The sequence below is a fragment of the Cupressus sempervirens genome, chromosome 4 (assembly GCF_028749045.1).
Source record: "Cupressus sempervirens isolate cs-2001-9-10 chromosome 4, ASM2874904v1, whole genome shotgun sequence".
In the NCBI taxonomy this organism is placed as follows: Eukaryota; Viridiplantae; Streptophyta; class Pinopsida; order Cupressales; family Cupressaceae; genus Cupressus; species Cupressus sempervirens.
The window spans coordinates 645,351,203-645,374,539 of record NC_143121.1 but is presented as its reverse complement, the minus strand read 5'-3'; positions in this window follow the sequence as shown (position 1 = coordinate 645,374,539).

Here is a 23,337-nt window from a genome sequence, read left to right as displayed (position 1 = left end):
TGGAGTATGGGCTCCATTGTATGCCATAACATTTCATATCTTGCTGGTGGTGATAAGGAAAGTATGATGTAGAAAGGAAGTTTGAGGAGTTACAGATGATGGTAGTGGGTTTGGAGGAGGAAATGTGGAGGCCTCGAGAGGGCATTAAATGGTTCATTTATGATAGCCCCGAGAGGGCATGAAATTTGCTTAATTATGATAGCCCCGAGAGGGCATGAAAATTGTTTATTGCAAATATGGTTTGGTATGCCAAGTCTCCATTTTAGAACACACCTTCACCCTATGTTTATGGTTCCATCTGTGAAGCCATTGTGAAATAGTCTTGGGGGGAAATTGTTCAAGTTTGAAATGTAATGTTTATGCATTGAAAGATTGTATGTGTATCCCAGTTTGAGCCTTGTTCCCTAGCGCGATGGTGGTATCATTGTTACCTAATGTACGTGTAGAAGAAATAATTGATAAGGTTGTATATGCATGTTTCATTTGGATTTTATATTGTTATGAAAGCATTGGTACGAGTCACAAATTTGCTTTGACATCATTGTTATCATTTGAAAATGTAAAAGAAAGTTCTCTCCTTGTGGTATTGTAAATGACTAGTTGATAATAACAATCCATAGATGTTATGTGATACCATTGATTGTATAAATTTAAAACTTAGTAGATTGCTTACAATCTTGTTGTGCACTCAATAATTTGGAAGGAAAATTTTATGTTCATATCACATGCATGGATAACATTGATTTTAATTACCAAGCTTAATGCAATTCTAAGCAAGGAAATCATCAAATTAATTTTATGATATAACAAAATGAAGTTTGTTGTAAGAGAAGACATAATAAAATCTATGAGATACATTGCTGTAGGCATGCATTTTCCTCTCTAGAAAATGTATGGTAAAGGCAAATAAATCCCTTCCTTAATACAGAGCAATAAAATATTAAAGAATATTCCCAGATTCTAGACTGCTATCCAATAAAAATAAAAATAATAATAGCATATAGAGACTAATGAGTTTCCTAGACTAATATATTTTCTAAGTGACAGAATGGTACACATTACAATCTTGTGACCTCTAAGTCACATCCAACACTCAAATAATAAATTAGTAAATAAATAAATAAAGGCATATTAGTGTGCATGTTAGAGAATATGGCAAATTTAAATATTTAACTCAAAAATAAAATAAAAGCCAAGATTGATTGGATGTACATATAATAGGGTTAATATGAAGTAAGTTGTCGGGATGATGGGATTGGAGAATCAAGGATAAGGATGGATAGTGGATTAAAATAATAACTCAAATCTAGTTTTATCTAGTCAATAAAGCACATTGATACATTGATACATATATGTCAGAACGATAAGGTATGTTATATACAAACCTTATTTATACGCTTGCACCTAATCCTTGCATAAACAATTCATCTAACAAATTTAAATTCACACACTCAATACGATGGTGTAGTAGGATGTGTTTAAATACAGATCGTGAATTATTATTGAGTTAAGTACTTTGAATTGACCATTAGACTTACTAAGAGTTCCTCATTTTATGTGCTTACGAATTCTTACTATGAAACTACTTTGAATCTTAACATGCTTTGATAATAATAATATTGATAGTGAGAAAGTGAGCTTATGGTGAATAGCTAGATGTAATAATATAAAAAGTAAATGTAATAGTATAGTAATTATAGTAATTAAAATAGTAAATGTAAAAGCATGGCAATGTAGCTTGATTAGTTAGTAGTTGATGAGCTAGATAGTTAGTAATTGTCTTTTGTTAGAGTGAGTTTAATTTATGTATTGAAATAGTAATTTTTGTGTTTAGAAAACTGTAGTGAGTGCTAGTTTGGTGAGGAAGCAATGTTGATAGAATGCATAAGGATGACTAAATAGAGTAAAGAGGGAGAAAATGACTCAGTATTGGTCCAATCTTCGAGAGGACCTGTAACCAGTAAGATATGGATGCAAGCACATGATACACGTTTGGCACATAAAACAAATTGTTTATTCCATAAGTTGTGTAACTAATGTGTTGAATGATGGATACTATCAATGCAAGTGGCCCCTTCTCCATCATGTAGACTTTGAAGCTACCTTTGGGGCATATCTTTTCTAATTTCCAATGGTTAGATCCGATATAGTGTGGTAGATAAGTGCACATTTTCTTATTTGACTAAGGGTGTTCATGTGATGAGTACTAAATCTAAATTCTCTAGATACGTGTGTTTAATCGATTAAGATATACTACACTTCCACACCATATAGTAATTGTCACATTAATATATATTGTAATGATTAATGAATGTGTGTACATTGGTAATGAGGATAATAAGTAATTATGATCCCCTTCCCTTACATGCTAGAATCATGACCTAGTCCATATGATACAACCAACAGACCCTAATAGAATATTAGTATCAGAGGCTTGTTAGGATATGAATTACCTCACTAATTTATGAATGTTGTATCTTGAACTTTCTCATTTGACTCGTGACGCTAACTTGAACTAGACTGTCTTCCAATCTATTTGAAAACCACCTGTGACTAAAATGTTTACACCTTCACACTATCCACATGAGTCTTGAACTCCTATTCAATGATAACCTTGTTTTACAATATGTAATTTCTTATGGGACTTCATAAGCTACAAAAAAAATTAAAAATTGTTGTGTTTTTACTAGTAAAATTTAGAGCATGACACATGATCCACGATAAATTGAACAATAGTAGATACTAAATTAATATGTATATCATTGTGCACGTAAATGACAAAAAAATATATCAAAATACATGTATCCATAGACAAAATTTTACACAAATATATATCAAAGATCATGTATCCATAGACAAAGTACTCAAATATATATATATCAAAATACATAGATCCATATACAAAATGTGGCTGATCCTGCCATCAGAATGTGTATAATATCAATGTTTCTGTATACAATGTGGCATACGCCATCTCAAAATGTCTCATGATGCATCCTACGAAAACTATACTATCTTAGGGTGTTGGAGGATGATCAAAATGCAGACTCTTTGCTACACTAGGTGGATCGGATGCCTCCTACATAAACAAAAAAGGAAAACCCAAAGTTAGACTACTAAATTTATATGATTCTACATATCTAACATTGAATTATTCAAATGCATAATGATCTTTTCCGTAATGGAGATTAATACTATCAAAATTTCATAATAAATACCTCTCTCGTCGACCTCCTGTACCGGTCAAGAATCCTCTTGTATGCCCTCGGCAATGCTAGTACCTCTCTAATTGTGGGCTGTATATCTTCAAATACCTTTGTTAGATGAATCTACAATTTAAACTATAACATTATAATTCATAGCATGCTAAATTTATAACATATTTAATCATGAATTCAAACTACAACTTACTATTGTAGGCTCCTCCTCAGGAGTGAGTGGCCATGTCATCAAATCTACATAACTATCCCATCGAACCTCATGTGCACTAGGAGTCTCCTATGAGATTCAAAATAGTAGTTGTTAATATCACAGAAATTAGTTTTGAATTTATTTATGAAGATAAGTGATGCAGGATCATCCCATGCTCATCAGGGGAACATTGAAGATCCAAGGCATTACAGAGGTCATGGAACATCTCTTGAAGTCAATTGGGCAATCCTTACACCAATTATGGCTCATGGAAGCATACAAAGTTATAATGTTGGACTCATATGTGGAAAAAAGTTGTAATTAGGCATGAGATAGGATTTTAGGATTTCATATGGTAGATGAGTCATTTGATAGGTTCATGTAGGTTGTCATGATCATATCTTGTCATAAGACAAGTCAAAACGTTCTAGAATTGAGTTTTGGGGTTTGAACAAGAAGGCCTTGGTTTTAAAGCCATTTTAAGGAGGGTTTTGAAGTTTGGGTGTTTAGGAGTGTGACCAAGACCTATAATCTTGAAAATCCTTAGTGTGTCGGTCCCTTTGTTGAAGCCTTGACGTGTCTAATTCCTCCTTGTGTGTCCCAAAGTTGAAAGGTACATAAGTGGTGTCCAGAGATTTCTTGGTGAGGAAAGAAAGAGAATTAGTGAGTTGGCCCTTGAGAAGGAAGAAAACTTGTTGTGAAAATGCCTCCTAAAAATCAAATGGCTAGAGAACTTGAAGAATTGGGAGAAGAGTTGGCAAAAGAGAAAAGAGAGAGGAGAGAACTTAAAGCATCTAGATTGAGGGAAGAAAGACAGATGAGAAGAGAGAGGCTAAAGCTTATTGCAAGGATAGAATCCTTAGAAAAGGAAAGGCAAGAACCTAGAGGAGAAGAGGTTAGAGGAAGAAATCATGGAGAGAACCATGAAGAAGAAGAGGTTGGTAATGCAAGGCAAGAGCATGAGACAACAGATGATCCTGAAGAAAGGAGATTTATGAGAATCATTAAGGCAGTACAAGGTAATGGTGGGAAGAACCATATTGAGTTTCCAATATACCAAGGTAAAATGGATAGTGAAGAAGTGCTAGGGTGGATAGAGGCCCTTGAGAACTACTTTGATCTTGAAGACATAGAGGCAGATAAGAAGGTAAAAGTAGCAACAACAAGACTGAGAGGAACATCACTCACTTGGTGGACTAGTGCTCAGAATGAGAGAGAGGAAAGGTGGTGCAAGGCACCTAACCTATGTGGCAGGGGGGAACAAGTATCTATGTTGCCGGACACCTTTCCACTCCATGAAAGCGAGGATTCAAGTAGATTAGGAAGTTGGAATAAAGGTTTGGTCCATATTTTACAAGTTGGTCTATGTTTTTTAATAAAGGCACATGTGAGGCCCACAAGCATTTTGGTGTGGTTATAAACCAAGTGACTCCATGGGACGAAAAGGCCTTAGAATAGGGTATTTAGAGTCTAAACAGTATTAGCAAAAAGTGGTTGTTTGTTTGTTTTATGGTTGGGAATGCCTATATGGTTGTTCCAACTATCATGTAGACCTTTATATATGTCATATGTGATCTCAGTTGAAAGGGGGAGATCAGAGTGTACGGTGGTTTGGAGAAAAAATAATAAAAACTTCAATTTTCTAGAAATTTACTGGTAATCGCTCGGCTGTTACGCTGGTATAGATCCATATGGAACTTTTATGATTGCTAAGTGTATGAAATAGTTGTAGGGGTGAGTTAGGAAAATTTTGGTTTTGGTTTGACTCAAAAAGGAGTAGGGGTTTAAAAGTTATCTGCATTTTAGTAGAAGGTGGTCTAAAAAGCCTTGTTTCCTAGACCCTTCTACAAATGCATCCCTAACTTGCATTCCCACTAGTGGCACCCTCTAAAACTGAGGGATATACAAGTTAGGAGACTAGGCAACATAATTCTAGAGGTTGGAGGCCTGGAGAGAAGGGCAACTATTTTTCCAAGTTGGCCCTAGGTCAAGCAAGCCCATGTGCTTGACCGGTTTTTGCAAGGTAATTGGTGACAGTCATGGTTGCAAGCACTTCTGATCAATTTGAGTGCTAGATTTGGATGCATTGACTATGTTGGAGATTTCCTTAAGTTTTTTGGGTCTTGGGAACGTACCTTGCCCATTCTTCCTTGAAGCCCTAGCCTAACTTGATCAACTAGGCCTAGGTACCAAGAAGCAATTTGGAGGGTGTTGGAGCAAGATCAGCCCAAAAGCTTTTGGATTCTTAGTAGGTGCCAAGAAGGGTGTTTGGACCTATGGATAAGTCCCTATGCTATTAAGGGATACTAGGAGAAAAGTGCAAAGAAGCTAATTGAAAGGCTACAAGGTTTGTAGGCCTAGAAGTGCAAAGGTGTGTTGGGAGTTTGGTGGAACCAAACAAATTGATGAGTTTGGGTTGGAATAGTATGTCCATGATTGTCTCCATTTTTGGTGATAGTTGGTGAGGCTTTTGAAGTGGGATTACCTTGTTTGGCTTGGAGGTTGAGTATACCTGGAGTGGGTAAGAGGACTTTTCAGAAGTCCTAGAATCCTAAGTTGGATTGTGACACCCATTTATTGTCTTGTGGAAGGTAGTTGCTGCAGACTCTACATCAAAAGGGGATTGAATAAGATTTCAAATTAGGAGAGAATGAAGACCATGGCGAGAAATCAATTCTTGCCATCTAATTTGGCAATCCAAATTTAAAGATAAGAAGGAACAATTTGAAACAGAGGGATATGGATGTCATCTCCTATACTAAAAAATTCCATACCCTGAGTATTAGGGGAGGACTGGAAGATGAACTTGAGAAGGTGGCTAGATACATTAATGGCCTCAAGTACAATATTCAAGATGAAATAGGATGGAATGTACCAAGGACACTTGGAGAATGTTTTCAGTTGGCAATCCGGGCAGAGGAGAAGTTGAAAAGAAAGAATGAGAGGTAAGAAAATCAGAGAGGAGGTGGAACAATGAGAGGAAGAGGTGTAAGAAGTTAGTTTGACACTTCAAATACTCAAGACAAAGATAAAGGAAAATAGATTACATCTGAGACAACAGGAAGTTTCAGGGGAGGAAGATTTGGAAGTGGAAGAGGTAATAGTGTTTTCATAGGTAAATGCTTCACATGTGGAGGAGTAGGCAATCAATCCTACAAGTGCCCTAAGAAAGGTGTGGATTTTAGGAAGGAGGAGACGAGAGTCACCTTGACCCAAGGAGAAGAGGAAGAAAAGAAGTACGATAATGCAGACCCTAAACTTGAAGGAGAATCTTTGATGGTGAGAAGAGGACCACAAATGCAGCAGCAAAAGGAGACCAGATCATCCATTTTCAAGACAAATTGCATGATCCATGGTAGGATTTGTAAGATGATAATATACTCTAGTTCCTTTGATTATTTAGTGTGTTATGAAATATTAAATAAACTAGGATTGAGGAAGTATCCTATTGATAGACCATATAGAGCATTTTGGGTTAGTGATGCACAAAATATTGTTGTAAGGGAGCAAGCAATAGTGGATTTCTCTATAGGAGAATATAAAAGATCAAGCTATATGTGATCAAATTCTAATGACATGCTTCCATGTAATCCTTGGAAGGCCTTGGCAAGCCTCAAGGAACACTATTCATTTTGGCTCATCAAATGTTTATATAGTACACAAAGATGGTGTGAAATTTAACCTAAATCCTTTGACTGGTCATGATGAGGAAAGAGTTATTTTTTTTGGCAAGAAAGAGTTTGTGGACTTACAGGAGTAGAGGGAGAGTAAACATGATATGACAAATCTGCCACTGAAGCCATCTCTTTTGGTTATGAAGGATGAGATTGTTCAAGACAAAACTCAAAATTCTGCTTACAAGCAGATAGTGATAGCAAAAGGAGTGATGATAGGAATAGTATGGTGTCCTTTGGTGACAAGAGTGAAAAAAGAAGTGAACATATCCATGGAGGATAAGAGACAGGGTCAGCATGACCTCAGATAACAAGTTATTCAGCCTTTGTCAAGGATAAAACATGAGTGTTCACAATTAGCAGGCAATAAGGTTACCATGACTGGTAACAAGGATCCAATGCTTTTTGTTTCTAATGATTTGTATGCAGGTGTGCAGGGTAATACATTGCAGGTGCAAAGTTGCAAAAATCCCTCTAGAAGGATGGGAGGAAAGAAGATAGTACCCCTTAACTCTTGGGACAAGAATTGCTTTGAAGGTGGGGTGTTTGGTGCAGGGGCACCTATTAAATCATCTAAGAGAGCCTTGGTACCAGATGAAGATAGAGGATCAAAGACATCATTGATTGTTAATTGGGATATATTAAAACCAATAATAGAATTATGTAATAAACAATGTACTTTGAAAGAAAAAAGTCATAAAAGTCCTAGTAAGGACCTAAGGGCAACATGATGTAAAATGGCCAAAAGAGCCATATGGGGTAGTCTTAGGATAGTTTCATACTTAGTTGCATTTAATAAATCCATATGACCAATTTTGAGTCAATTAAATAGTTTAGAAAGTTAGGGAAATGCATAAAAACTATAGTTTGAAATTTGAATTTCAAATTCAAATGGTCATATTAGTTTTGGAGGGAAAGTAGTAATTTGGTATTTGTTTGATTAAATAAACCTTTGTAACCAACTTGGTCGGTTGGACAGGTGCATATAAGCCTATTTAAGTTGTAATGAACATATGCAAGACATGAATCATTATTGGTATGGAAAAAATCACAGAAATTGTATAGAACAACAATCATACTTTCCTCTGCATCAATATTTTTTTTTTTTTTAAAATGATACTTATACATACAATGGGCTCTCTGTGCGAATGAAAATCCCTGATGATCTAGGACGTCGAATTTGTACAGGCTCATCGCCAGTAGCCACACCCTATATACAATAAAGAATGTAATTAAATGAGATTACCACAAACATTTTACAAGAATGCATCAATATTTAATCAATTAGAAAACATCTAATTACCTTTCCTTTGTCAATGCATGCTGGCTCACCCCCCGCACTTTGTCCCCCCGGGGCAGGTGGTATCTACAAGATAAAAGAAAGATTAGCAACCATATATGCTACAATATCAAATACAAAAAACAAATGCGAACACAACATAATGTACCGTAGATGTCTCAAGGCCAAATGAAATGGCCGAGAGTGTAGCATCATCTATCTGTCTAAGCTCCTCCTCGGTCATCAACTAAACATGAATGAAGATCACATACATGTAAAAGTTAGTATGGCTTAAAAATTAAAATTACTCTATTGTAAAAATTAACTTTAAATCACATATGTCATAACAAAAAAATGTATACATGTATCGACATCGAAGGAGTCCATGCCTTTGCATTCCCCTCCTCTCTCGCATCAGGGTCTGTAGCCTCTACACGTTCGTCTAGTGTATCCTTGTCTAATACAAAATGATACTTAGGAAGATCACCTATGAGACCCAGGAAAATATTCTTGCACGTAATGCAAGTGTGAGGCACACAAACGTGTGATGAGCTAGCCGATGATGAACTGGCACCAACATCATCAACACGAGGAGGCAGGATTGACCTAGCCTAAGATATCATTAGGCTACTTAGCCTATGAATGGCTCTAATGGTCTAAGAGCTAGCCTCTGCCATAATATCTGGATGCTGCACTCAAGGAGGGGGGGAGATATTAGGGGGAGGGACAAAAGTGCCAAGTTTCTTCCACTGGGAAGATGGTCTATCCTGAGGAGCTCCTAGTCCTAAGCCCATGTTGGGCTTCATGCTCCAATAGTTCACTTTAAGTTTCAACAAAAATTCTGCATATAATTTTCTAAGGAAATAAAATGGTATGTCTAAATTGCCATGTAGAGGGATATCAAAGACCATCCACCAACAGTCCCAAAAATTTGCACGTATGGCGTCATTTGTGCACCATTTAATCGATAGTTTGGTTTTTTTTGGGTCAACTGGTATACCCATTTTTGGGTTAGCAAAAAGGCTGGCCAAATCATCTTTAGTTATGTTGAGGGCCACGATCTCATCATAATCCAAACCATCATCAAACATCTAGTGCATTTCATCATGCCAATGAAGAGCGGCATTTTGTTGGTTTGTAAGGGTTTCAATGTTATCCACTATGGTGTTTAACGTGGATAACATAGGAGCCAGTGCAGGTACATTATTGTATGTTCTATGCAAACCTCTCAACTCAGTGAGATTTTCATTTATCAAATCCTCAATTCGAGGAGGGTTTTGAGGAGGTAGAGGATCATTTGGTGGAGGGTTTTGTGGGGATACTGGATCGTTTGGTGGTGGGTTACGAGGAATATTATTCCCTGCCTCAGTGTCATCATTTTGATCAACCATTCCTATTGAATTGCAAAACATAATATATATTAAAAAAAATCTAAATTTTAACCATTTTTGTCAAAAAAACCCTAGATTCAACTAAAACAAACAAAATCATGTTAAAATCTATTAAATTTAGGTTAAAAATGAGTCAGGGGGGGGGGGGAGGGGGGGGAACATACCTGATATCTGATATCTGATCTCGTATCTAATATCTGATCTCATATCTGATATCCGATCTGCTACGGCAATACTGGCCCCAAATTTGCGTAAAATGAGGGCCCGCAGGTCTGTGATTTTATTTAATCCAATGTACAGGTATCGGATATCCAATATAACATCGGATATCCGATATGGCACAACATAAAATGAGTACAATATATATAATATAACATATAATATATAATAAATATTACATTTTATATATTTTTATATTATATTTTATATTTATTATATTAATTTACTATATATTATGATATAAAATATTATATTATATAATAATATTATTATTATATTATATTATTATAATTTATAATATATTATACTTTTTTATTATATATTATATTATAATATATGAAATATTATATTATATTATTATAATATAATAGTATGATATATTATTTAATATTATTATTATTATTTAATATGATGATATTATTATTTAATAATAATATTATATTAAATAATAATAATATTAAATAATATATCATATTATTATATGATTATAATTATTAGTCGGATATTTTATTTAAAATCAGATATCCGATAAGGCTCGGCTTAACCTTCTAGGTTTGGTTCCTGGATAGGTTAAAAAGAGTCAGAGTGGATTTTGAAGCGCTTTTAGGTGTCTTCAAACTCTTTTTTTTTCACATCACCACTTTTTGGCACACCATGATCCTACACATACACGTCTCCTATCAACCAAAGACCATCATCATCAAATCATCCGTGAGTGTGAAATCCACACCTTCGTATGCATAAGAAGTCTTCCCACAATGTACACATGGATGAGATGGCACTCCATATTGAGTTGCCTTAGTATCAATCCTAGCACACATGCATTGACAACTAAAACAAAAATATTGATTAGGCCTAAAAAATTATAATGATGCACCTGATCATGATGCAAGTGGCACAAGTGGAGATAACATCAGTGGTGCAGGTGATGATGATGGAGCTGCCATAGGATTTGACGACCCTAAAGGTGCATCTAATTATGGTCAAGGTTCCATAGGTGATGATGATGGAGCTACATTTTGTGATGATCCTAAAGGTGTGTTGGATGATGGTTGAGGTGTCGTACCTGAATGAATACCACCTAACTTATAACCATGCTCAATGATGACATTTGTCAATGATGTAGCTGCATGAAGAGTATGTAAAATAATAGACTCCTTAACAATTGTTGGCAGCACAACATGAGGCATGGTTTTTCATTTTTTCTATCTCCTCTCATGTTATGCTACCACCATATGAGCCCTAGGTCTATCCTGGCAAGAGCCTCTCCCTCTACCTTGGAACTCGTAGATGTCAAAGTAATTTGGCTTCTTACCAATGATGAACTTGCAATATAACTTTATTAAAAAATATAGAGGCACCTCATAATATGGTGGTAGGTCAAATATCATATACCACCTATCACAAAAACATGATCTCATCCTAGTATGAGTGCACCAAAGAATGAGAGAATTTTTGGTTGTATGTAATAGGGATTTTCCAAATATAGGATCAATGAAAAGAGAACATATACTATCTTTACTTTTTTCTTATCTTTCACTTGCTGACATGATAATCCATTGAAATAAAATGCATGACACCTATCCCTCCATGAACATCATTTTATTGTTAGGAAGGATAGGGTTGTCATTGTACCAATAGATTGACCTGTCAATCCTTGATATAACAAATAGTCTTATAGAACCATATTAGGTGGTTCAGTTATTCCATGAATCCTATGAGGGATGTTGGCCAACTACCAATATCTATAACCTCCCTGGCCACTTCATTCACATTTTGGTCCATTTTTTCTGATGGGAATCAAAATTGCTTTCTTGTTTTGAGTACCATTCCATAACATTTGAATCAAGTTGATCCCTATAAACACTTTTAATGCTTATGTACCCAACTGCCTTTTAATGTCCTAAGAGGTTTTTTTTTTTCTAACACATTGAATTAAACATGTCTATGTGTCCCATACTGATTAACTATCATTTTCAGTCATTCTGTGAAGTTCTATTTTGAGTAATGTTTAGTTCTAAATTTTTGCCCAAGTGTCAAACAATGACAGGAAGCTTAGTTCACATTTGAATAGTTTGTACCTAGTTATGTTTCATGACTTGCCACTTTGGGAGTATTTTTTATGACTATCAAAGAACCTATGTTTCATGTTTTAAGTCATTTCTATATGTTTTGACTAGGTTTTGAATCCCTTGAAGTTGGTTACTTATCTCTATCATGTTGGTGCATATTTCTTGGAATTTTGGGAGGCTCTATTTGACCAATTATAACTTTGACCCAGTTTACCATACTAAAAAAATTTCTTTTGCATTATATTCTAGAGGTCATTCAATTTCTATATTTAATATTTGACTCTATGAAGAATCTGTTTGATTAGTTTTCAAGTGTGATTCCAAATGCAACTTGTGAAGTTTTATTGGTGTCAAGGAATGCAGATTGATTAGTATCCTTGTTTGAGATGTGATAACTCTAATCCATGATAGATGATATCAAATGGTTTGTACCAATATGTTCAACTTTGAAAATTCTTTAAGCATGCTAGTTTGCATGTCTTGACCAATCCATCTGCACACTTTCCCAGGCCCATTTCATTTGTGAAAATTATTGTCCTGCTAATGTATCTAGTTCTGCAAGTTTGAGTACCTCACTTTGTATTCTCTCAAAATGTGCCCTATTATTTGTCATGAACCCAAATCAAAAAATTCATGACAACATGTAATAAATAATATTCGTCTTCTCAATCAGCTAGACCCAACAATCAAAACAATTGAACTCAATATGCCAAAAAAGAAAATCCTTTGTTAGTTGACCCTACTCTGTAGACACTAATTCAGAAATGATTTTTCCATCTTAACCAAGTTAACCTGATTAACACTACATAATTGTACAAATATTTTGGTAATCAAGTGAGCTTAGTTAGCACTGGTTCCATCTAACATTTTCTTCATTACCCAAGTAAGCTTGATTAACACTCATATTCTGTAGACTTTCCTTAGACACCTGAGTGAACTCGGTAGACACTACCTTCTGAACTAGACAAATTCTAGAATGCTTAGTAGACAGAGAAAACTATCTTCACTAGCCAAATGAGTTCAACATCCACTGACTAATAAGGATATTAAATTTTATGTAACATAAAAGACAATACACAATTAATTAATTGTATTCAACAATCTCCCTCTTTGACATTGATGGCAACACAACATGTCATATTACAATGAAATTTTTGGAGCAAGAATAGAGTAAGGAACATATCCTTAGTTTCATTCCAATTCTCATCCATGAGAACTCCCTTTTTTAGTGTGAACTCTTTTTTCCTTTAGTTTCTCCCTCTTTAAAAAATCTTTTGTCTACATAGAACTTCTGCCAAGTTCATTCTCCCTTTTTGAATATTCTTCTCTTCCAATCTCCCTTTATGACATCTCTTTACAATAACAACACACTTCTCCATCTTTTCAACAAAATTTCTATGAATATGATAGTACACTTCTTCCTCTTTGACAACACATGCAAAAGACAATACTTAGTGAAAAAAAATATACCTTAAGTATTGATTCATTTGCAATATGCCCTTGTCAATACTGCATCAACCGATTGATCTTTAACTTGCTTGGGTTGACGCATCACTAAACTTCATTTAGTGAGCTTTAGATAAGGGAATGACACCTAGCTTACCTCTTAGATACAAAAATGAATCCTTAGGTAATGGTTTAACGAATATGTTTTTAATTTGTTCTTTTGTGTTCACATATTCCAATCTAACTTCTTCATCTTGCACCAATTCTCTTAAGAAGTGATATTTTATAGCAATGTGCTTTGTTTTGGTATGCATCACTAGATTTTTTGATATATTGATTGCATTGGTGTTATCACAGTATATCACTACTAGATCCTTGATTGAACCAAATAATGTTAAAACAATTAACACCGCTACATATTCTGCCTCTACTGTGGATTGAGAGATAAAATTTTGTTTCTTTCTTGTCCAAGACACTAGTCTTTTACCAAGAAAGAATGCTCCTCCACTAGTGCTTTTTCTATCATCAATACTTCCTGCCCAATCAACATTAGTAAATACCTTTAAGTCCAAAGTGCCTCCTATTTTGTACCATAACCTATAGCCTTTAGTACCTTTTAGATATGTCATGATTCTTTTGATTGCCATCAAATAATTTTTGTTGGGATTTGATGAAAATATTTCCATCATATAGATTGATAATGCAATATCAAGCCTTGTATGCACTACATACTACAATTTTTCAATCATTGATTTGTATGTGGTCTAATATACCTCTTTAGAAACATCATTTTTAGAAAGTTTATGTCTAGTAGACATAGGGGTTTCAACTAGTCTTGAATTTTCCATTCCAAATTTCTTTGTATTTCCTTGAAATATTTAAATTGCATAATGTAGATGCCACCTTTCTTCTATTGAATCTATAATCCAACAAAGAATTTTATTTCTCCAAACATAGACATCTCATATATTTTACTCATTTCTTATTAAAATGGTTTGCACTAGTCATCATTTCCTATGAATAAGGTATCATCAACAAAAATTTCTACCAACACAATCCTTTTATCTGGTCCTTATTTGATATACAAACTAGTGTTATCATTTGTTCTTTGGAAGCCAATCTATATCAAGTAATTATGAAGTCTTTCATACCAAGCTCTAGGAGCTTGCTTGAGTCCATATAATGCCTTGTATAATTTTGTAGACTATGTCCCTTTCACTAGGATCTACAAAACCTTCTAGTTGTTCAATGTAGACTTCCTCATCAAGAATTTCATTCAAGAATGTAGATTTTACATCTATTTGATATACTTTAAATTCTCTGTGAGTTGCATATGCTAGGAGAGTTCTAACACTTTCTAATCTTGCAATTGGGGAAATTTTTTCACTATAATCAATACCTTCTTCTTGAGAATAGCATTTACATACCAATCTTAACTTGTTTCTAGATACTTTTCCATCTTCATTTAGCTTGTTTTGAACACCCACTTTCTGCCAATTACATTTTTATCCTTGGGTCTACAAACAAGAGTCTAAGTTTTTCTCTTCTCTATTTTTTCTAAATATTAATTCATTTCTTGAATCCAACTTTCATTTTCCAATCCATCTTTAACATTTCTAGGTTCAAATTCAGCAAGTAAACATGTACTTGGGTTTTTCCCAAATTGGGTTTCCACATTAAATCTTGGTGTCTAATGTGTTCATGGTATTTCCTTTCTATGTTTGCAACTAGTTATTGTTTTTACTCTTTTGAAGTGAGCCCTATTAGGAGCCTACCCTATTAAAGGTTACAAAACACACTGTTAGGTGTGACCTTGTTAGAGGATTTAATCACCCTGCTAGGAGTGGCCTTTTTAGAGGTTCTTTAGACAATTCAATAGAACCGTGACATTGTTAAAGTATTTACAAATAGTTGTTAAGACAACTCTATTAAGAGATTTAGATCACTACTACAATGGTTACAGAGTAACAATGACATGGCCTAATTTAGATGCAACTAAATTACTGATTAGAGATCTCAATTTTGGCTTGTATACTTGATCCTTCCTGATCAAATATATCTTTTCAGCTCCACCTTGGATATTTTTCTTATCCTTCTAATTGAATTGCTCTTTTCATCATCAAATATTCAATGCAATCACATATCCATCTTCTTGCTTCGAATTCTCAACTTTAGCTTTTATTTATATCTTTCAAATTGTTAAGTCAGCTCAAATACAACTTGCAATAACTAATATTCATCTTCTTAGTCAACTAGAACCAACTATCAAATCAATTGAACTCAATATGCCAAAACGAGAAAATCCTTGATTAACTGACTCTTCTTGGTAGGCACTAACTCAAAAAAGATTTTCCCATGTTAACTAAGTTAACTAGGTTAACATTGCATACTTGTAAGATCCTTTGGTAACTAAGTGAGCTTGGTTAGCACTGGTTTCATCCAACATTTTCTTCATTAACTGAGTGAGCTGGGTTAACACTCATCTTCCACAAACTTTCCTTAGACACCTAAGTGAACTTAGTAGACACTACCTTCTAAACTAGACAAACTTTGGAATGCTCAGGAGACATAGAAAATTGTCTTCACTGCTCAAGTGAGCATGACATACATTGACTGATACTAATATGACATTTTTTGTAACATCAAAGATAATACGCAATTAATCAATTATATTCAATAAATAGAGATATTATAGTTTAAAATGTATGCAAAGCATTTGAAAAAAAATCAGATGGATAAGGTATGAAGGTCAAATATCCTTTTCTTAGCATACATAGGCAAAAATACTTGTGCCCTCTTGCAACCTTGCTAAATTGTTTTGATTATTTATTAAAAAAGAGGAGCAATTTGTGGTCACTAGGCTTGATCCTAAGGATCTTGCTAATAATGGTACATTACCTCTACATATCAAGTCACACCCATTTGACATTCTATGAAGAAATTTGCACCTACCTTCCTAAGCTAGGTGTCAACCTCTACCATGACAACATTTTTATGAGAAAGTTAATCAATTTCTTGATGCCTACTATAGGGGAAAATTAAGAATGTTTCAATTTAACAAGTACTTGAGATGTTTCAAATGTGAGATGGGTTGGTAGGTTTAAAACTAAAAACAAATGTGTTTTAAAAGAGCTATGAGCCTCCACCATTCAAATCTTCCCAAAGGAAGACAAGCAATTATTTTCCTACGTTATGCCCTAGCTTATTCTTTAAAAGTGGTTTTGCTTTCAAACAAAATATGGGGGAAACATATACCATGGACCAAAGATTTAATGCAACTACTATGGATGTGGATGTGAAAATCATGAAGATTGGTGTTGTAGAAGGTTAGACTTCTAAAAATGTTAGAAATTTTGAAAGAATTAGGAAAAAATAGAGGTCATCAAGCGCACCATCATTTCTAGCTTTCCCAATTATTTACAAAGTTAACTATAATCTATCAGGTACTATTGAATTTCTATCAACAATAGGTGAAATTTTTTCATTTTTAGTAGATTGGACCCAAGGTAGAGGCTTGTGGATGTCTTCTCACCATACGCACCTAGGTTCAAGGGCATTTTTTGGAAGAGCACATATTAGGCACCTTGGAATTATTATTTTGGTGTGCTAGAGGAAAAGGACATTCCCCATTACCATTCAATGGAAGATGTCATAGTGGGGGGCATTTCTACATAGGCAGTGTGTGTCAAGAAGGAGATTTAGGTTGCTACTTTTTTCCAGCATGGGACAAGTAGTGGGACATTTTTTGTGTTTATGACCCTGAGCACATAGATAATAGAGTGGCTTAAGGACACTATTCTTTAGACAAGAACAAGCATACGTGGTGGGGCTATGGCTAGCTTGACAGATGTGAAGTAAATTTTTGATAGTCAACTTGAAGGAAGAAAGTGCCACATGGAAATTATCTATAGGTTATTAGGAGATTGGATGTTGAAGGTTAAAGGCATATGATGCTATGATGTACCATAGGATTGAGATATGGAGAAAGAAATATTTATGATGTTATTTGCTGGTCATGACATCGTAAGATGATTTTTTGAGATCTAAGATGCTATGATGCCATCATAAGATCATCGGTGTGAAAATGAAGGAGACCTAATCATATGCCATATCATAGAATCGTAGGATGAAAATTGGACCCTTGAGATGTTATGATTACCATAAGGTTAGAAGGAAGATTGATGAAGGCTAAGATATTATGAAGTCATCGTATGGTCAAGGAATTAAATATGCAAGCTTGAGATGATACAATAAGATTATAAGGTAATAACATCATAAGATCCAAAAACTCAATAATTTCAAATGTAGTATAATGGAAAGGTCAGGCCTGCCCAGGTGAGATCACAAACTAGAAATTGACATGTGGCAATTAGGGAGAGATAAGGTAAAGTATTAAGGTGAAAAATTAAAAGGAGATATTACGAAAACTAAGCATACATTTTGAAGTTGAAGATTTGAATTTATTTTGAAATATTATATAGTTCAACTATATCCCATTTTAAATTTTAAATTTTATTTCTCTTCTCATGGCCTAGGGTTTGGTTTTTTGACTGTACTCAAGAGGCATTCTGAAATATGCACTATGATATACCATTAGAACTAGGAGAAGCCAAACTTTCCATTTTTACAATTAGTTTTTACACAACTCAATTGGTAGAAGTTATAGGAATTTTTATATTTTTAGGGCATCGTTAGTATTTGTGCAGATTTGATGTTTTTAGAATGGATACAATTAGACTCAGACCAAATTTTCATGAGATCATATTCACTGAGCAACTATCAAGAATAGAATTGAATGTTTTAAGGGCAGTTGTTGAGATAAGATTTTGTTGATAGAAATAAGTTGGGGTCTCACAACAAAGGTAGATGAAGACAAGGAAGATTAGATTGAGAGCTCCTACATATTATGATGCATATCTAATTTTTCTTTGGATGATGTTCCTCTAATTACTTTAAGAGGATATATCAGATATTCTGAAAACAACATTAAGGAGTTTTGATTTCCAATAGAGGAAAGGGGAGATGAGTTCAACAACAACAGAATGAAGAGTTTGTAGTAGGACACTTAGAAAAAATAGTTTTTAGATCTAAGAGTCTCTTCCTAATTATATATTCTTCTTCTTTCCTCATTGTAAGGGTTCTAGTCTTTTGGACATTTTCATTGTTGTGTGACCACTCCGTTGGTTCTAGTTTGATTGAAACTTCTTTGATAAGTGTGATTCCACATTTCTTAGTATTCCTCTATTATGAATAGTAGTACTGTAGTACTTTTGAAGCATTCAAATTATACAGTCATCATTTGTGTCTTCTCTGAGTTTTCACATATACTTGATGTATTGACTTTGAGGAAATAAGTACAGAGCCTCATTGAAAAGTTTCGAATCTCAATTTGTCTACTTTGTGTGGGTTTGTATTTTTCTATTGACTATGTACATAGTGCATCTCATCTAGTTGCAACTTGTTTTCAAAGTTGTATGCCACTATGTGTCTTGTTTTTGGGTTAGGAACCTTAGTAATTTGCTTGATATGCATTAACAAAATTGCAAGGATCATAGGAGGATTTCATAAGTATGAATTTCATTAGAAGATAGATGTTTATTTGCAAGGTAGATAGATAGATTAGATATCTAAGTATTTTGGCTATCCATGTGTGTGTTCTGACTTAGTTTATTCCCAATGGACAAGGGATTGATCTACTTAGAGATTCCATGATTTCTTATATTGCATACTTGGGTTATGTTGATTCAATCTTTAATTGATTTTTTTCCCCTTTTTATTTAAGAAATAAAAAGAAGTTTCCCTCACTTAGTTTATCATATTCATGTGTACTATTATTATCTATTTCATGTCCATGAATGTTTGCATAAACATAGAAGATTTAGTGGTTTTATCTATTTTATAGATTTAGTTATATGCCTTTATAGTGGTACCATATAAAGAATCTAAGGTGCACCTACCCAGGTTTTGTAGAGCCTAAAAAAGAAGGAGGGGAGTATATCCTTATAGTTGTCCCTAATGTCTAAATAGGTGCATTGAACATAGGAATCAACAACCCCAGGCTATAAGTGTTCTTATCACTAGGTTATTCAAAAGATGGTAATTCAAAAACTAACATGTGTTGAAACAATTAATTAATTGTGTATTGTTTTTGATGTTACACAAAATGTCATATCATTACTAGTCAATGGGTGCTGAGCTCACCCAAGAATTGAAGACATTTTTTTGTGGCAACCTAGCAATCTAGAATTTTCCCAGTTCAGAAGGATATATCTAGCAAGTTCTCTTGGGTATCAAAGGATAGTTTGCAGAAGTTGAGTATTAATCGAGCTCACTTAGTTATAGAAGAAAATGTTGGATAGAACTAGTGTTAGTTGAGCTCACTCAATTACTAAATGATTTTTCCAAGTATGTAGTGTTGATTGAGTTTTAGTTGGTTAACACAAGAAAATCATTTCTAAGTTAGAATCTACTGAGAAGGGTCAACTAACAAAGGATTTTCTTATTTTGGCATATTGAGTTCAATTAATTTATTTGCTGGTTCTAGCTGATAAAGAAGATGAATATTAGTTATTCTAAGTTTTATTTAAGCCAACTTGACAATATGAAATATTTAAATAAAAGGTCAAGTTGAGAATGTAAAAAGTGTGTGAGAAAGTGAATGCATGAAATATTTTCAAGATCTAATGATGCAAAGAGGAAGTGAATTAGAAGGATATTTAGAATATCCTTATGGAGTAAAAAAGATATATTCAATTAGAAAGGATCAAGTATAAGCCAAAATTGAGATCTGTAATCAACAATTGAGTTGCATCCAAATCAGGTCATGTCATTGTTACTCTCTAACCATTGTAACAATGATCTAAATCACTTAACAGAGTTGGCTTAACAACTATTTATAAATCCTCTAACAAGGTAGCAGCTCTATTGAATTGTCTAAAGACCTCTAACAAGGTCACTCCTAATGGGGTCACACCTAACAGTGTGTTTTGTAACCTTTAATAGGGTTGGTTCCTAATAGGGCTCACTTCAGAAGAGTGAAAAATAGTAACTATTTGCAATTGGTGGTTTTTCCCAAATTGTGTTTCCATGTTAAATCTTGGTGTCAAATGTGTTCATGCTATTTTCTTTTATATGTTTTTAACTAAGTTTAAGTAATAAGTAATCACAAACAACATCTTAGGATTTGAATGTTCAGTTTTTTTGAGCAATTATAGTGTTTACCAAGCTAGAACATTTCTTTGTTTGTCGAAGATCAATAGAATTAAGTTTTCACAGAATTGTTTTCTCCTGACATCTATGGAATTTGGAATTTATTTTTGTAGTAACTAATTCACCGCTCCCCTCTTAGTAACTCATCTTATATTTCCAACAATTGGTATCAGAGCTTTTGGTGTTTGTAGAGAAGGTTTCAAGGACCTAAGCTAAAGATCAAGATGTCTTACAAAAGAGAGATTCCCAAGCTGAACAAAGAAAAATTTGCACCATGGCAAGGAAAATTGTGAGGTTAAATTTAGAAACCATAAATGATTCAAGTTGTAAGTATCTTGATGCTGAATACAAGACTCCAACTGGAACATTATCAGTTAAGGATATTGCTAAAAAGAAAAATCATAACATCATGATGATTGATATTGCTTCTTCTCTTAGTTCTAAATTCGATGAAGTAAAAGATTGAAAAATAGCTCATGCAATGTGGACCAAATTGAAAGACATGTATGGAGGAGATGATAATGTAAGAAGAGCTAAAGTAAAAAGTCTTAGAGGTCAATTTGATCAGATGACAATAAGAGATGAAAACATTGCAAAATATATGGAAAGAATCAAAGTATCTGGAGGAGACATTAGTGACAAAATAGTTGTAAGAAAGGTAATTAGAACCCTTCTTACTATTTATGAAATTAGAGTGTTCATTATTCAAGAGATGAGATGTGATCCAAATAAAAAAATAACTTTGGATGCTCTAGTTGGAAGATTGACAGCTTTTGAGTTGGCTAACTATGATAACTATGTTCCTAGCCCAAAAATTATTGAGTCTACAATTGAAGCCAAACTCTCACTTAGAAAAAAGAGTAAGAAATCAAAGACCAATCAATCAAAAAGTTAAGAAGAAATAGAAGAAAGTTCTGACAGTGATTTTGAAATTGTTGAAGCCCTACTTGCAAAGAAATACTCCAACGGTAGAGGAAAGTACAAAGGAAAGGTTCCTCTAATTTGTTCCTCTAAAGTGACATTACTACTAGGTGCCCAAATACATAAAATAAGGATGAAAAGTAAAGTAAAAGATTCAAAGGAAAGAAGGAATTCAAAAACTACAAGGAAAAAGGTAAGAAATCTTGTTTTATGGCTAAAGATTCTAATAAGAGTGAAGATGAAATGATATATATTGCTGTAAAAGATGAATCAGATGATGGAGATAAGATGACACTTATCAATCATGCTAGCAAAAATGATAAATGGGCTATTGAAAATACACATGATATAATTAGAGATAAAACAAAGTTTGAAAACATGGAACATTATGATGGAGGTAGTGTAAGATTTGGAAATAATGAACCTTGTTGCATAAAAAGAAAAGGTTGTATCTCATTAACCAATGAACTTTTGTGTCATAATGCTTATTGGGTTGAAAGATTGAAACATAATCTAACAAATGTGGCACACTTGAATAATATTGGGTTCAAGGTAGAATTCATGTATGGAAAGGCCAAACTGCTAGATGAAAATGGAAATCTAGTTGGATCTAGCAAACAAAGAAAAGGTAATCTATTTTATCTTGACCTTAGTGAAAGTTCATATTTTATTGCTGAAGTAGAAGAAAGTTGGTTATGGCACAAAATATTATTTCATGTAAAATTTGATAATCTAGTTAAGATAAGAAAACATAGAAGAGAAAGAGGTATTCCTAGTTTGAGAAAACCTGATATGGGTCTATGCAAAAATTGCCAAATTGGTAAGATGGGAAAGACTAGTTTCAAAAGCACAAACTATCATTTTGAAGAAGCCTTAGAGCTTGTGCATGCAGGCCTATGTGGACCTATTGGAATAGAGAGTTAAAGAAGAGAAAACATTTTTATTCCTTTTTTGATGATTATTCTAGAATGATGACTATAATGTATCTATAAAAAAATAGAAGCTATTCAAAAATTCAAGTGGTACTTGCCAAAAGTAGCAAAAGAAACTGAAAAAAGATTGAAATGTTTGAGATCAGATAGAGGTGGTGAATTCATATTCAATGAATTCAATAAACTTTACATTGAAAAATGAATTAAAGACAAGTATTAGCCCCTAGTACACCTCAATAGAATGGTATTGCTAAAAGAAGGAACAAATCCATCATGGATTGTGCAAGACCATTGATGATAGAAAAGAATGTTACAATCAAATACTGGAAGGAAGCTATTAGCACTACAATTCATACCTTGAATAGATTATAGCTGAAGAAATAATCAAATCAAACTCCTTATGAACTATGGTATGGCTACAAACCTAATGTAAGTTACATTAAAGTATTTGGTAGCAAATGTGATGAAGGCATATTTATAGGATACTCCTGTATAAGTAAAGCATACAAATGTTTAAATTTTTCTACTCATAAAATCATACAAAAGGTTTGTTTATTATGAAACTAATACCCTACCAAATTTTTTTGAGAGAAAGGAGGCCTCATCTCCTGAGTCCCCAAAATCTCCAACATCTACCAAGTTGTAGATAGTGAAAACCAAGTCACATTATGAAGGACTCGAGTCATGGTTAGAGGCTACTAAGATGGAGAAAACTAAGTCTAATGGATCCGAGTCATAGATAGTGGGACCTTAGCTTGATACTGAAGTTTCTAATGAAATAAA